Raw genomic sequence first — 14356 nt, forward strand, 5'->3', positions numbered from 1 at the left:
GAGAGAAAGAAAGAGAGAGGGGAGGAAGCGAGAGAAAGGTCTAAAGGCTTCTTCCAGCGGTAGGTACTAGAGTCCATCAGAAATGCTACTCCTGCTGAGCTGGCAGCTGCTTCCCTAAGTTCAGAGAGGTCACCATGGTTTCTTTCCTGTTCCTCCTCCAGGCATTGAATAAGCTGGGGGAGTTGGAAAAAAAGGCATCTTCCTTTCTTACCCTGAAACAAAAAGACAAAATCCTTCCTCCCTATCTAAATGTGTTTTGGTGAGGCACATAAAAGTTCAGATGTGATCAAAATTATTGGGGTTTCTGTGATACTTTTAACCAGAAATATCCGGAAGGTATTTCAGACTAATTGACATACCAGGATGTGCWTGTGACATCTGAGGATGTGCCCTCCTGTGCATGATGAATTTGAAAATGCGAGGATTTTCTTCACTGTTGACTTGCTGCTTTCTCAGGAGATAAAACAGATTATTTGGTAAATACTTCGAAATACTGTTGCTGATAACTTAGGACAATGCAGACTAATGTATCCAGTTCAAACTCATGGAGAAAGTACAWTTTTAAGGAAACAGAACATACGCTGAGCTGTCTGTGGATCAAAAACAAAGTAAGAAAATTCAATGTTTATTGTGAGAACTCCAAGAGTCTATAACTCACCATACATGTTGTTCCTCATAGTGCAATGTGCTGATGGGTCTGGTCCAGGACAATCAGCCTGGATGAAATAGGACAGTAAATCAGTTCAGTTGCATTAAACCTCAATGTGGGCTTGTGTTCAGGACCAGCGAGTCCTGAATTCAGGTAAATAAAAACAGAGACTCTCAAGTCACATTGAGACAAAGGATGTGTTTAATGCATATATAAGTAGATTTGTTGGGATCACAGCTTTAGTTTCTTTGGGTTAATTTTCCTATTTGCACCTTCCCAGGAAGCTCTACAATAAAGATAAAAGCCTATAGCTATAAAGTCTCCTTCCTTGTRGTTCTGATTCAAATATTTGAAGTTAGTTTGATTATTCTTTTGGACRCAAATATGAATTTTTATCCCTTGTTTTGGCATTTAAAAGGGGTTAGAATCTTATTTAGTGCTCTTTCACTGCCAGCTAATCATATATTTCACATGCTTACTTTTCCCTAATTATTCACTTACCAGACTGTAGCAGCTTTGAACTGTTTATATATAAAGTCTGGTGTTTGAAAGAGAGTAAGTTATATTTAAAATTTCCCTCTGTTTTTTAAGTACATAAACTCACATGCAGTGCCAAATATGCCTTTCCAGTATATAATAATAGGGATCTAATTGCATCAGTTTCCCAAGGGGCACAAAAGTAGAAAAGCAGAGTCTGAGTGGAAAACACCCTTTTTTTTGCCTTTGGCTGTGACAGGCTCCTACATACAGAATGAAATTCCATCCTCACAGAAGTCTATAGCACAGATTTGACTGAGTCCAGGGGGGCTGGATTTGGGCCCACATGCCTGATTTCAGGGTGTGATTTTGGTGATGAAGCAAGCTTTAAGGAGCGGGTAAGAATTTTCACTGTGGAAGGAAGTTATTTTCATGCTTTTTCTCCAGTCTCTCTCCCATGCTGGAATAACTTTCTCTTTTGATGCATCATTTCATCTTTCTGAGGAAGACTAGGAAAAGCACTTATTAAACAGACACTCAGTTCTTCTGGAAAAGCTCAGTGGGAAAATCTGCTTTTTAGGCATGCATGTACAAACTTGGTGGCACCCGTGACAAAGCAGCAGTCCTTCTGTGAAAAGGAGACAATTGTGACAGGAGTAAGAAGTCTGGTTCAGCCTATTGGTGCCCCAAGATCTGCCGACTTGAAATCATGTTTCCCAGCAGATCATTGCCCTCAGAGTGTAGCTAAGGGGCCATGCTAATATTTCCTTCCTGAAGGGAGAGAGTACATTGGGTTGTCCTTAATGTGAACTGCATGAACTTTTGTACCTTTTCCTTTTCTTCTTGTCTTCTCAGAAGGAGAATTTGTCCCAATATAGCCAAAGCATGCTGTTATGCAGGACTGGCTTATAAACAGCATTTAATAAAGATTTCCCTTTCTAATCTCATGCTTGTAAGAATAATGTGGGTTTCATTCATATCGTACTAAGTTAGGTGGTCTCACTTTAYTGCTACCAATATATTTAACAATATTTTGAAATGTGAGTTCCTGAGTCTCACCAGCTCAGTTTTTCCAATAGATGAAGYTCAGGCAATGAGGTTTTTTTGGGTACCTTTTTATTTCATCTCCTGTTTCCCTAGAGTCAGCTGTTTCAACCTCAGCCCAAGTAAACAAAGAAATTTGATTTTCACCCCAACCTGTTTGTATACAGAACAGGGTACAGACTTTGCCATTCCCTTGTCTTCAAGTTGTCTTTTTTTTTCCATCACCCATTGAAGGGRTCTAAATAAAACTCTGTGTATACAAGTCACTAAAAAAAGACCAAAATGCAAGTAGGCTTAGCAATACACATGTATGTATTGTAGCATTGCTGCATGTGAAAAGAGTTCACATTTCTTGATTAAAAATCTCATCTGAAGAGTAAAGTACATCAGTGTTTATCTTTTACCGTTCACTCAGTGCCCTACATAGTCGCACACAAACAGTAACTAATCAGACCTTTTAGAGCCGCCTAACCCACTTTTTGTCTTTATTATGAAACTAAGATTTGGTCAACTGAGGTCAAGTTGTGCACTTAACACAGCTTCCATTATAGTCAGTGAACTCTGTAACAGAGAGTAAAGTCAAAATATAAACAGAGAACATTTCTGCAGCAGCTCTGGGCTGGGATTAACTTGGATCACCTAGTCTTCTGCTTTTAATGAAATTCTCTCCCTCGTATTTTCTTGTTTGGAAGAGAGTCCAAAGTTATCTCATGCTAATTTAGTTAGGCAGTGCCCTCCAGGGATGTCACAGGCCTCCATGACCTCTCCAGAGAGACTCAGCAAAGGGATGAGGAGAATTAAACATTCCTGAGAAATTGCAAAGCAGCAGCCCCCAGAGATTTCGCATAGAAATGAGCTCCAGACTGGCTGCCAGAGACCCAAGTCACCTTTTCAGCACTTCCTTGACATGTCTCTGCCAGTCCCATCTGGCTTGATTCAGGGGGTCAGCGTGGGGACTGGGAAGAGGTGGCAGCTAGAGARGGCAGGATTCAAGGGAGGTCTGACTACAGTAGTCTCAGGCTTAAGATGCTTCTCCAAGATGTGCAGTGAGATGGTTTTATTTCCTTTCTTTCCCACATGGTCTCATGCTTTGTTATTTTCTTTGAGCTGAAGAGTACTAAGTGAGGAGGTTTAATAATAGGTTTAGTTATTATTTCACCATGTGATGCAACAGTTTGTTTTATACCTGGTTTTACAACTACCTCCTGGGTCAAATGCAGAAAATACTGTGGCCTCAGAGACCTACTTATCAACTAATTCCCCACTTTCCTCYCCTTTATGTTGGTAGGCTGTAGAAATTAACAAAACTAATTTCACATGAAGCCAGAATTAGGCATGGTTTGCAGAATGGAATATTTCTRTGGCAAAATGTTCAAATACTTAATTTCCAAGTTTCCTTGAATTATTTTGCAAAGAAGGAAAAAATAAATTTGCTGAAGTTTAGTCAAGAAAGAAAAAGACACCAGGAAATAACTGTAGCTTAGTATCTTGATCACCTGAGTAGTTATCTCACTTCTTTCTTGTATTGTTACAGAAATGTGCACTATCTCAAGAAATGCCTGTTTTGTTGCATTTTGGAGTATGTATTCTAACAATGATTTCTTTGTGCTCTCATCCTTACACTACCTTGCTCCTTTAATTTGCCTTTAATTAATCCAGAGCTAGTCAGTATTAAGGAAGAATGTTTGAATTCCTGCTTCTGCTATAAAAGTGCAAAGGCAATTMTAATTCTATAACAAATAATGCACTTCATCATGAAATGTCTGTGCTACCTTTAGCTTTCTTATAGCACTCTGGTTGCATAAATATTATGACTCCAGCTTCATAGACAGCAGAATCTGGGCTGTAGGATTAAATGCTTTAGCAAAGGCCCCAAAGAGAGTCATTAACACTGCTGGGACTGGGACACTGCTCATCCTTTGGTTGGACCAAACTGAAACCAATAAGCAGGCTGGACGTAAAGCTGGATCCTTGTAATTAGAATATGGTTTATGGAATAGCTATTACAACAAATATACAGAACAGAGAATTATGTTCATGTGAAATATGTTTCAGCAGTTGAGTTATAAATCTCTGAGAAGAATAAAAAAAAATTGAATGAGACTTGCATATGGAAACCAGCGTATAAGGGATGATGGTGTCATTGTGGTGATAAATCCATTGCATTCTGCAGTGACTCATGCCTGTGCCACTGCTATTTGCCTGAGAACAGACCTCTGGCCCTTGCCAAGTAATGCGTGTGGGAACGCAGTTCCCGGTGTCTGACCTGCGGGAGTTATTCCAGCCTTAATGGCAGGATACCTAGTGTGTGTGGAGTCTCGTTCACGTCCAYTGGGGAGGGAGGGCCCTTACTTTGTCTGGATGTGATATGAGCAATGACTTCTGACATGCATGTAGCAGAGATTTATTGCAAGCAAAAGTTGAAGTGTGATAGTGCTACTGGGGTATTCTGTAATAATATGGTAAAACACTTGTCATCACTTCATCTCAGGCAGTGAAAGTCAATTGTATATGCTACACAGAGACAGATAAAAAACATAAGTATGCTTAAAACTTCATATGGTTTGCATTTTTCGTAACAGCTCTCCTGACTCTAATATAAGACAGGTTTTAATTTTGTTTTGGGTAAGTGGATGTGCTTACAGTCTCACACCCACAATTCCATGGCTTTAAATAGAATCGCTCCCAGGGTGCATGAAAGAACACATGCTGTTATGTGAAGGATTTATCCAGGATGCCAGGATTGTATTTATTGCTGGGAACAAACTGAATAAAATTTTCTATTCCATTCTGACACTAGCCCATGGAGAGCAGCCGTATCTATGGTTTCAGTGCAGATCCTTCCCATTCCCTGACGCAGGATCTGGTGCGACTGGCTGCTGTTGCAGGAACAGTAATTACTAATGAGGGTGGAATCAGAATGGCCAGAGCAAGCCAAGGGAAGGTCAATGCAAAATGCCCTCCAAATGTATTTTTGAGCATGCTCAAAAGTAATCTGCATATTGCCTTTTCCCGTCTGCGCTGCACAGCTGGATTTCTAAAACATCCTTTGGTTTCTGGGATCATTTTACTGCTGCCTTTTTCTAGGTGAAATTTTCTGCCCCAATTTGAGATGGAAGAGACATGAGCTGGTACCTGACCCTGGGCACGGAGGAACTCGGTCAGAGCAACAGCAGTGTTAACAGTGTGACTGCAAGTCTGTGAGGCAGATTCCTCAGTCCCAGGGCTTGGGTTAAAACCGCCAGACTCTTTGCATAAGCTGCTGTATCACATGGTGGCCGTTTTGGGTACTGTTGGCCTAAAATTGAACTTGTGACATGAGGTAAAAATAAAAAAGAAAATAGAACCCTCTGTATTGCATTACCGTATCCCCGAGGYATCAAAGTCGTGCTCTTGTCTCAGTCTGTACTCGGCCAAGAAAATTTAGCATCAAATTCCAAAATGTTGTCACCTGAAATGTTCTGGTAAAGGAAAAGAAAAAAATCCATTGTGCCAGGAATGACATTACTTTAGTGTCTTTTTTTTTTTTCCCCCCTGGTGACTTCTTACTTTTTATAGTTAGTAAAACAGTGTCTGATGTGCAACTTTACCACTGTCGCATAAGTAACAATAACTTAATGGTGAAAATCTTACCTCCAACTCCAGTGCACTGAAAACTGGAATAAAATCTAAAAGTTCAATGATGTGTTTAAGATAGCAGGGTCTTTATTTATTCAAACAAGGATTACACTAAGTTTTAAGAACCCAACTGATAGTATTAACATTTTTATTCAATTATTTTAGATTAATATTCAGGAATGTAGCATCAATTGGAAGCTGATAGCAGTTTGAGGATAAAATGTTCAAAAGCATGTTCAAAAGCTTGAAGCAAAAACTTTGGAAATTTGAGGGGGAAATGTAAATAATAAAATAAGTTTCAAGATAATTTTATGTTAATAACTTACTCTTTCTCCCTGCATTTTTTTTTTCAAGAATACTGTTCCTAAATTTTATCTCAGTGCTCTTTCTTTGCTGTTCGTACAATCTTAAAGGATTGCTCTTCTTCCTTCCCAATTATACTCTCAAAMATGTATAAACATTATGAAGTGCTGATTTATTATCTCTGAGCTATATGCTCTGAACTATCTCTRGCAGTTCTCTGCTGCTCTTAGCAATTCTTTTACAGTACGAGAAGTGGTTTAACCTGAGTCAGAACCCGTTACTGGATAGGCACTGGGCAGACCTGGAGACCTGGAGCAAAGAAGCTAGCAAGCTGCAGAGGCAATGTTGACAGATGGTGGGGAAGGAAAGGAAGATTTGGGGAGAGAAAGTAATTTTCTGAATCGTGGTATGTATAACAGCATTTTTGTTCCTGTGGAGGCAGTAGTATTTTGACGCATAGATCATGGTGTTCCTCTGACCCCCATTAAACAGAGCACATCAGCTTGTGCTTAGCTGTGAGTGTTTAAGCAATCCAGGAAAGAAAGGAGGTAAACAGGTGTTGGAAGCAGGAACCAGGATCTTTTTATAGTCAAATGTTGCACTGTAAACATTTTGTGATCAATATCTACATTGTGATCATTATTCTGGGGCTGATAGTTTTGCTCCAGGGAACATGCCAGTGCTTGACTTGAAAGCCTAGTCTGTTTTCTTGTGGTTAGATCATGGCCCCAACCAGCCCTTCCTGGCACGGGTCCCTAAGACTTCTCTGCCCTCACCGCAACCTGGGTACAACCCTTTACTTTAGCGGTGAGTAATCCTGTCAAATGGGAGTCTGCTTCTTTGTGAAGAGGTATTTTGTCTTACATTCATATAAAAATAGCAGGGAAAATTAATTCTGGAAGGGTAAAAAGGGAGGGGGAAGCGGGTCAAATATCTTTCCGAATTGTCTGCTAGGTGGAGCCTGGGAAACAYGTATTTGTTCTATAGTCTTGTCTATGTAATACAAATCTGAGTGGTTAAAACTCACACATACTTTCTGCAACTGAGAATTTTTTTTTTCTCTCTCTCTCTCTTTAGCTTTGAATTTCTTTCCCTTTTCTCTCAAACAGAATTTAGGAAAGCTCTTTGTTAGCAATTGCGACAATATCCTCCAAAATTAAAATGAAAGAAACAGAGCCTATGTTCATCCTTTCTGTATTTTTTCATTAATTTGCTTTGTGTCACACATGTCATTTCCAATCTAACCATTTGAAGAATAAACAAACCATTGTGGACCTAAAAATCTGTTCAAAATTTTTGGCAGGAAAAAAGGACTATATTAATTTTCATTGTTGGTTGAGGTTTCCCAACAAGCAGCTTTACTGTTTCTTTTTTGCCTCCAGCTAGCAACTAAAGATCAGTTATAAAACTGTATACAAATACTTCCACATATTAAAAGAACAATATTTTGATATTCAGTGACACGAGGGAAAAAAGAAGGAGTAATCTAGTTTTTGATAACACAATGAGAACTTTGTGTTCACCCGAGGTCCATGTGAGAAACATCATGTTGCGTTAACAGGGAAGGTTGACCTTTAAGGTTTATCTGGATTATAATTCTTGTGGTTTTTATTAATAAAACTGCCTACTAAAGTTTCACGAGTCCTCCCTGAGATCTGTAAAACAATTGGCCTGTCTGCTTACAAGAGAGAAGTTAGACRGTATTTCCTAGTATTTCCTACAGATGTGAGGGCTTTTGTTTCAGAAGACATTGATACTGTTTTCATTTGAGATGGTCCACAAAGATTATCAGGTATTTTATTATTTTAGTAACTTTATAATTATTGCATTATTATCTTTCAATGTATCAACTATACTCTTTCAACTTGAAAGAAAAAAAAAYCATGGACCTGAACACAGTTCGGCTCTGAGCAAGTTCATCTCTAGAGCCAAACCATATGATTTGACTAAATCAGCAAGCATGCTTCAAATTGCTTCTGTGGCAATTTCTCAACCATAACTTCAAAAATCTGTGAGAAAGTTTATGAACTTAGTGCCTATCTCATACTATCTCCATAAGTATATCCTGGGAGACTTGCTGGTTGTTTACTTTCTTGGGATTCTTAAGGTAAATTTTCCATTGTTTCTTATCAAATTATGTGTTTTTTCTCTCTGAGGAAAATGTTTTCATCTCAAATCTGTTCCCRTTTTATATTTTTTGTGTCAGCAATGTCTATGGTTTGCAAATGCCGCTTTTCTGAATGGAAGCAGCTGCCATGTCACAAGTACTCAATGTCTCCTCTGCGTGAGTAGAAAAGGCAATGCTAAAGGAAAAGCTTTGTACACAGACTTTAGAGTCCTTATGTTCAGCATTACACAGTTAAGGAAGAAGCATATCAAAATGTATTTAAAATGATGAGATCTGATGGATACTTAAACGGTGTTCAGAAGTGTTTTTCCATGAATGGAGGCTCCTTGAGCAACAGATCTTGCACCAACACTGTGATTTTTGATAATCTGAGAAAACRGGATGATGACTCTTTAGAGGAAAGGAAGAGGCATGTGTCCTGCACTTCTTGGGAAGTACTTCATTTGYGGGAGGTTTTGAGAAAGGGTTGAGCATATTAAAAGTAACCGATTGCGATGATAGACAATGACCTTAATCCTGAACTGYGGTTTGCCTTTCAAACACAAACTGTGACAGCCCAGTAAGATTCTTACTTATTGGGTGTGCACCTTTGCTTTTTAAGTAGCTGAGCAAGAAGGATTGTAATTTAGGGAGAAAAAAGCGTACTACATTGATTATGCATACTCCCATATTCCTGCTGTCACTGGCTTCTTGGGAGTATTGGCATGCCTGGCAGCACATCCCTGTGGTTTTCTTTGGCAAGAGTCTCCCTGCTATGCTTGCCTTGACCTATAACATTGTGAGAAACAAGTACTAAAGCAATAGTCATTACTCTAGACTGAACTCCCATTGTGGCAGGGAACATGGGATCATGCCCAACACTTCTGTGTGTTGGCTGTCAGGCAGAGGCAGCTTGCAATTTACTCTGATCACAAGAAGACTTTTGTGCTGCACTTCACTTTCTTTGGTGTTTTTCAGCCATGTGTGCTATGTCCCTGTTTGTGTGCAAAACGTGTGAGGAGATTTTTTTTGCCCCACTCTTGTGTATTATCTGTGTCTTACTGTGTCTTTATAAAATCTCCTTATATAACACGCTCTGGTGCCTACAGGGTACACCCAGGACACACCTACGCTTTCAGCAGCCGCAGGAGTCAATCAGATGTGGGTGACTCAGGCAGTGTAGCACCTTTTCTTCCTGCTCTGCCCCTCCAAAAGTGAGTAAATAGATAATCTGGAGTCAGTTTGGGTTCAGAGCTCTGAGTCAATGTCCCRTCTCACTTTTCTAAGGCACGATCATCAGTTGTGGTCAGTTCTGTAGCAGCATGAGAAACCACAGCCAGTCGGCTGGGTTGTGTCAGGAGGAGCCGGGTGGTGGCATCTGGAACTGCTCCGCGTCCCAGGCAGGCAGGAAGTGCGTGGGCATGACATCTCCACACGTCGTACAGCACGGGAGGTGCCAAGCAGCCTCTTTCCATGCCAGTGCAATTGAGTAGGGACAATGCAGAGAGGGGGGTGGTGCAATAGCTCTGTCTGTTGTGGCATGGATGGAACAGTCCCTCATGATGCACACAGGAACAGCAGTCATGCCAGGCCTTTGTGCTCTCCATACGGGGAGAAGGCTCTCCTTTGCTGCCACATGCCTGTAAAAAATCATGCTTTGGCCCAAAATGCTCAATTCTCCTTCTCAGTGGTGACCCCAGCAGGATAGTTATGTTTAGGATCACTGGAGTACCGTATACAACCCACTGAATGCTTCTGCCCACTTCTAGACAATRGAGTATGGAATACCGTAAAGACAGAATTTCTATGGATGGTGATAATGTACTGTTGGGTCTCTCCAGGTGGTGATGCTTTCTGTCTTAGTCAGAAATTGCTCCCTGATTGTTGATAGCTTTGTGGTAACCCAGTCCTTCTGCAGTGATGAGTAAGTAGAGCTACACATTCACCAGTCTCTGCTTCTTCACCTCTGAAACTCATGGACAATGAACCACGCATCAGGCTGCAATTCTCTGTTCCATCTCCTAAACTTAACATTACTGATTTGGTTTTATTTTATCTTTTCTCCATGTGTGGCAAGTACAAARAAGTTAGAATTTATCTGCATAACACCTAGAAACATGTACACAAGATTTTATTTTTTTACAGTATAGGGCTTGGAAAAAAACTGCTGTGTAGCATTGCAGGGCAACAGTAATTGGTACCAACAGGAGCATCCCCTATTTATCCCATTGTGTGACCTGTTCAGTCATATCTGTTTTGGGTTTTGAATTGGATGAGACATGAAAAGGCTTTCAGTATTCTTTTGAAAAATTTTTCTCTAGAGCAGAAATCATCAGCTGTACTTTAAAATCTTAAAAAGTTGGATTTATTTTTGCTCTTGAATAGGAWGATATCTAATTATAAGCCCATTTTAACAAAACACAGTGCTAGCGCAGACAGTGAAACAAAATTCTCAAATATATGGAGTTAAACATAACCTCAGCTACCGGGTCTTTGTTATCCATGGATGACAGCCCAGTTAATAAATGTTTTCTAACTGGGATGCTAGACTGGAAGTTAATGGTGAAACACATCTACAACATACTCTAGATTCTCGAGACAAGCAGACACTTCACAACCATAATGGTAGTGGCATGCACAGAATGTATTTACATGGGGGTTGTGTTAGTCAAACTTGGCTTTTCCTGCTCGCTAACCCAGGTGCAAACACTGTGTAAGCAAAGAAATCAGGGCAGGGAGAAGGCTGGTTCATGTTTTGAATGTGTTGCTTGAAAATGGTGCTTACTACTGGCAGGGGTTTGTATAGAGAAAAGGGTAGAGGGGAAAGATGAAAGAGGAAAGATTTTGGCAGAGGCTGGAGTTCAGGCATGCAGAACAGATATCCTAGTCCACATAATCATAAAAGTGTGTCTGCTTGCTAGACTAGCTACGCATCTCTCTCCTGTTAGGTTTTTGTCTTGAAATGTAAAYGACATAGAAGTGCCTTTAGACTTTGTGACTCACTAGACCAGAGCAGAAAAGAGTTCAAACATGAAAAGTAGGTTTTGTCACTTTTGACATTAAGCGAACAGTCATCTTCTCAGAGTGTCRAAGCCTGAATTGTTTCCATGGTAGTTCTCTCCTCCTTTTCAACATCTGCCTGTATTTTGTTATCTGACTGAGCAAAAAATTAAGGAGAGGGTGGCAGAACCGAACACAAGTAATTTCTTTACTTGCTGTCGGCCCGTCCAAAAAAGCCTTTACAAAGATATATGGGAAACTCCACAATTCTCAGTTCCTGCATCAAAAAAAAAATCCTAAAATATATGACCTTGCGATGGTTAAAAGATAGCCAAGAGCCAAAGCTGGRCAATKTTTTTATCCCACTTCAGCCATGTCATGGGTCATGTGGTTCAGCATGTGAACAGGAAGGTGAGAATGGGTGAACTTTTGCCTCAGTTGTGCAGTCCATCAGAGAATAAATGGAGCAAATCACTCTGCAGCTGGATCAGGAGGTGAACGGCTGAATACCTCTCACACAGAGGCCTTTGTGTTCTGGACATGATCTAGCATTATGATGGGACGCACTAGGCTGAGGCTTTGTAGCAATTACTAACCCATTATCACGCTAGAACATGAGATCATTTATCTTCTAATTCAGAGTGTCACCTGTTCTTCATTTGCCAGTCAATAACCATTAATTACTTTCAGTGGAAATTTAAACAAAGCTTTTCCCCTCTGTTAAAACCAGTAAGCCATTCAGTAATGACAAATAAACCTGGAGCTGTATCACCCCCTTTTCACTCGTTCTCAGCCTGGAGCCTGGTGCAATATGAAWTCTTAAAGGAAATGCCTAGAAATTCATAGGTCAAGGACCTTTATTAGTCTGATGTGAGGAGAATCACATTCCTGGCACTTGATGTAGGGAAAGGATATAGCTACTGCCTGTACATGGTTGTCATGGACTGTACCTGAGGAAATATAGCTTTGACTGTGGACCTGGTTCAAAGATTTTTCTCTCTTCTGGCTTGCCTTGGTGTTTTTTTTTTTTTTAACAGAATGTTCATGCAGACCCATTCGAAGCAACAGCATTTGGTCRCCTTCCTCAAAGCAAAACAGAGCTATCACTTACTTTGTAATTTTTAGCATGTTAATTTTTTTCATACCTGATTGGATTGAAGTAACTKTAAGTGCCAACAATTGTGAATGCCAGAAAAAATAAAAGAACCAACAGTGATAGATTCTCAAGTAACCATTAATCTAAACATTCTTTCCTGGTAGAATTTGAAGCAAAAATTGCTTTTAGCAACTCTATCTGCATWGTTTGATCATTTCTAAGTTGATCTTGTTGAAATTTACTGCAGTTTAAATCTCATTGCTAAGACAGTGATTGCTTGCTTTTTGAAATGGTAGACAAGAGTTGATACAACCAAGTGCATAAAACCTGATTGGGCCCGCTGTCAAAGGCTGTTTTTTGGTTAGTATTTTGCATATGTCTCCTTCAATGTAGGGTATGTTTCAGAGTAAAGAGAAACTTTCAACTCTATTTTATATTAATGCAAAAAGTAATGTGTAAATATTKTTAATACTTGCTGGATTGTTGAATATCTGGGCATAAGTGCCCACACTAAAACTCTGTCAAAGGAWTAAGAATACTGAGGTATTTAAAAGTGGAGGGGTGGTGAAAAATTGTTGGAGGTCTGATCATCCTTCTGCTTAGACATATTAATATTACTTTATCAAAGGTCCTAAGAAATAGGAGGTGCTTATRCTAATATTGCATATTTGGGCAACCAATGTAGCATTTTTGGATAAGGGGTGATTTTTGCCAATGAATGAGTCACATCTCTCTCTGACATAATTAACACTACAATGTCAAGGCAAGAAAAAGAGTTCATTATGTACAGCAAACRCCCACTAAAGTCAGGAGGAGAACCGGTGTCTATTCTGCCCTTGACTGACTGATAGTCTAATGCTGAAAATGCTTATTTGCTCAAATAGTGTCCTCTCATATGAGGAAGCGTGTTGTTTTCAGCTGGACTGCTTAAGGAAAACTGAAGTGAAATCCTGGGCCAGGCTGGGAGAACCAAAACTATCCACCACTTATTTTGGACACTCCTATTACCTTTCTGTGCAGCTGCTATTGCTGTGAATCTTGCAAGCTTGTCCAGTCATGAAGAAACAGGAGTCGGTGATTTACGGTGACCTCTAAAATCAGCGGGAAACCCCAGCGCTCCAAAAAAAACTCATATGAGAGATACAAGTTAAGACATCTCCTCCCCACAAGATGAGTTTCATGAACCAGTTGGGTATTTCTGCGTCATTGGCTAGGATGTTCAATCCTGGAAAGGAAAAATAAAGTTGCTGCCATTGTCTTGCCCAGCAGGTCATCTCCCTACAGCACAACTTATAATTTATGTCAAGGACTTACACAGCAGTTGCCCAAAACCCAGCCTTCCATGAACGTTCAAGAAGTAAAAAGGTTCAAAAGGAGCATGTTAATAAAATCTTTTCAAAACTATGGAAGATGCATAAAATACTAAGGGTAAAGAAAAATGGTTCATAAATAGAAACATTTAAGTGGAATGTATTGCCTTGCTATGCAGGACACTGATTTATTGAGAATAGAGGGGAAAAATTGAATATTTCAGGTGGAATTTACCAAGAGAAACTGAACTATCCCAAAGCTTTTATTAATCTGATTTGCAGAGTATCCACTACCATCAAGGGACCTAGTAAAGTTGTTTTCTTTAAAGCTGATGTGAAGAGGTCAATGCAAATAGCATYGTGGATTACAATGTGAGAGGTTGACAGTCCTTTTTACCATATGGAGAGAGAGTTGAATTATTTMGTTTCCCTTTTCTGGTTATTTGTTAAATGAGGATCATGACATAGAGGTATTCCCTTTTCCTCTCCAAAGGAAATAAGGCATTTGCATCATTTTGATTGATCTAAAGTCATAATTATTCTGTCCACCTACAGCTCCTATGCAAACAGTCCAGTCACTGGAACAGTGCCTTGCACATCAAAAACTGAAACGTACCTGCCGTGGTRTCTCAGACAAGTCACACATGTCTTTGGGTACCTCTTTCCCATCTGCTCTCCAGCTTTCGTGATGACTTAGCTGGCGAGCCCTCTGTGATGGTGCCCACCCATCATTTCTTGTTTGTGGGAGAGGA

The 14356-nt window shown here is 39.9% G+C and overlaps 1 protein-coding gene across 1 annotated transcript in view; it reads left to right on the plus strand.

Moving 5' to 3' along the window:
• GMDS (GDP-mannose 4,6-dehydratase) overlaps nucleotides 1-14356 on the plus strand; it is a 406398-nt gene that overhangs the window by 309238 nt on the left and 82804 nt on the right. The gene's annotated exons all lie outside the window — the stretch shown is intronic.

This window comes from Malurus melanocephalus, unplaced genomic scaffold (genome assembly GCF_030028575.1).
Source record: "Malurus melanocephalus ecotype Western Australia unplaced genomic scaffold, MMel_1.1 scaffold_209, whole genome shotgun sequence".
Classification (NCBI taxonomy): Eukaryota; Metazoa; Chordata; class Aves; order Passeriformes; family Maluridae; genus Malurus; species Malurus melanocephalus.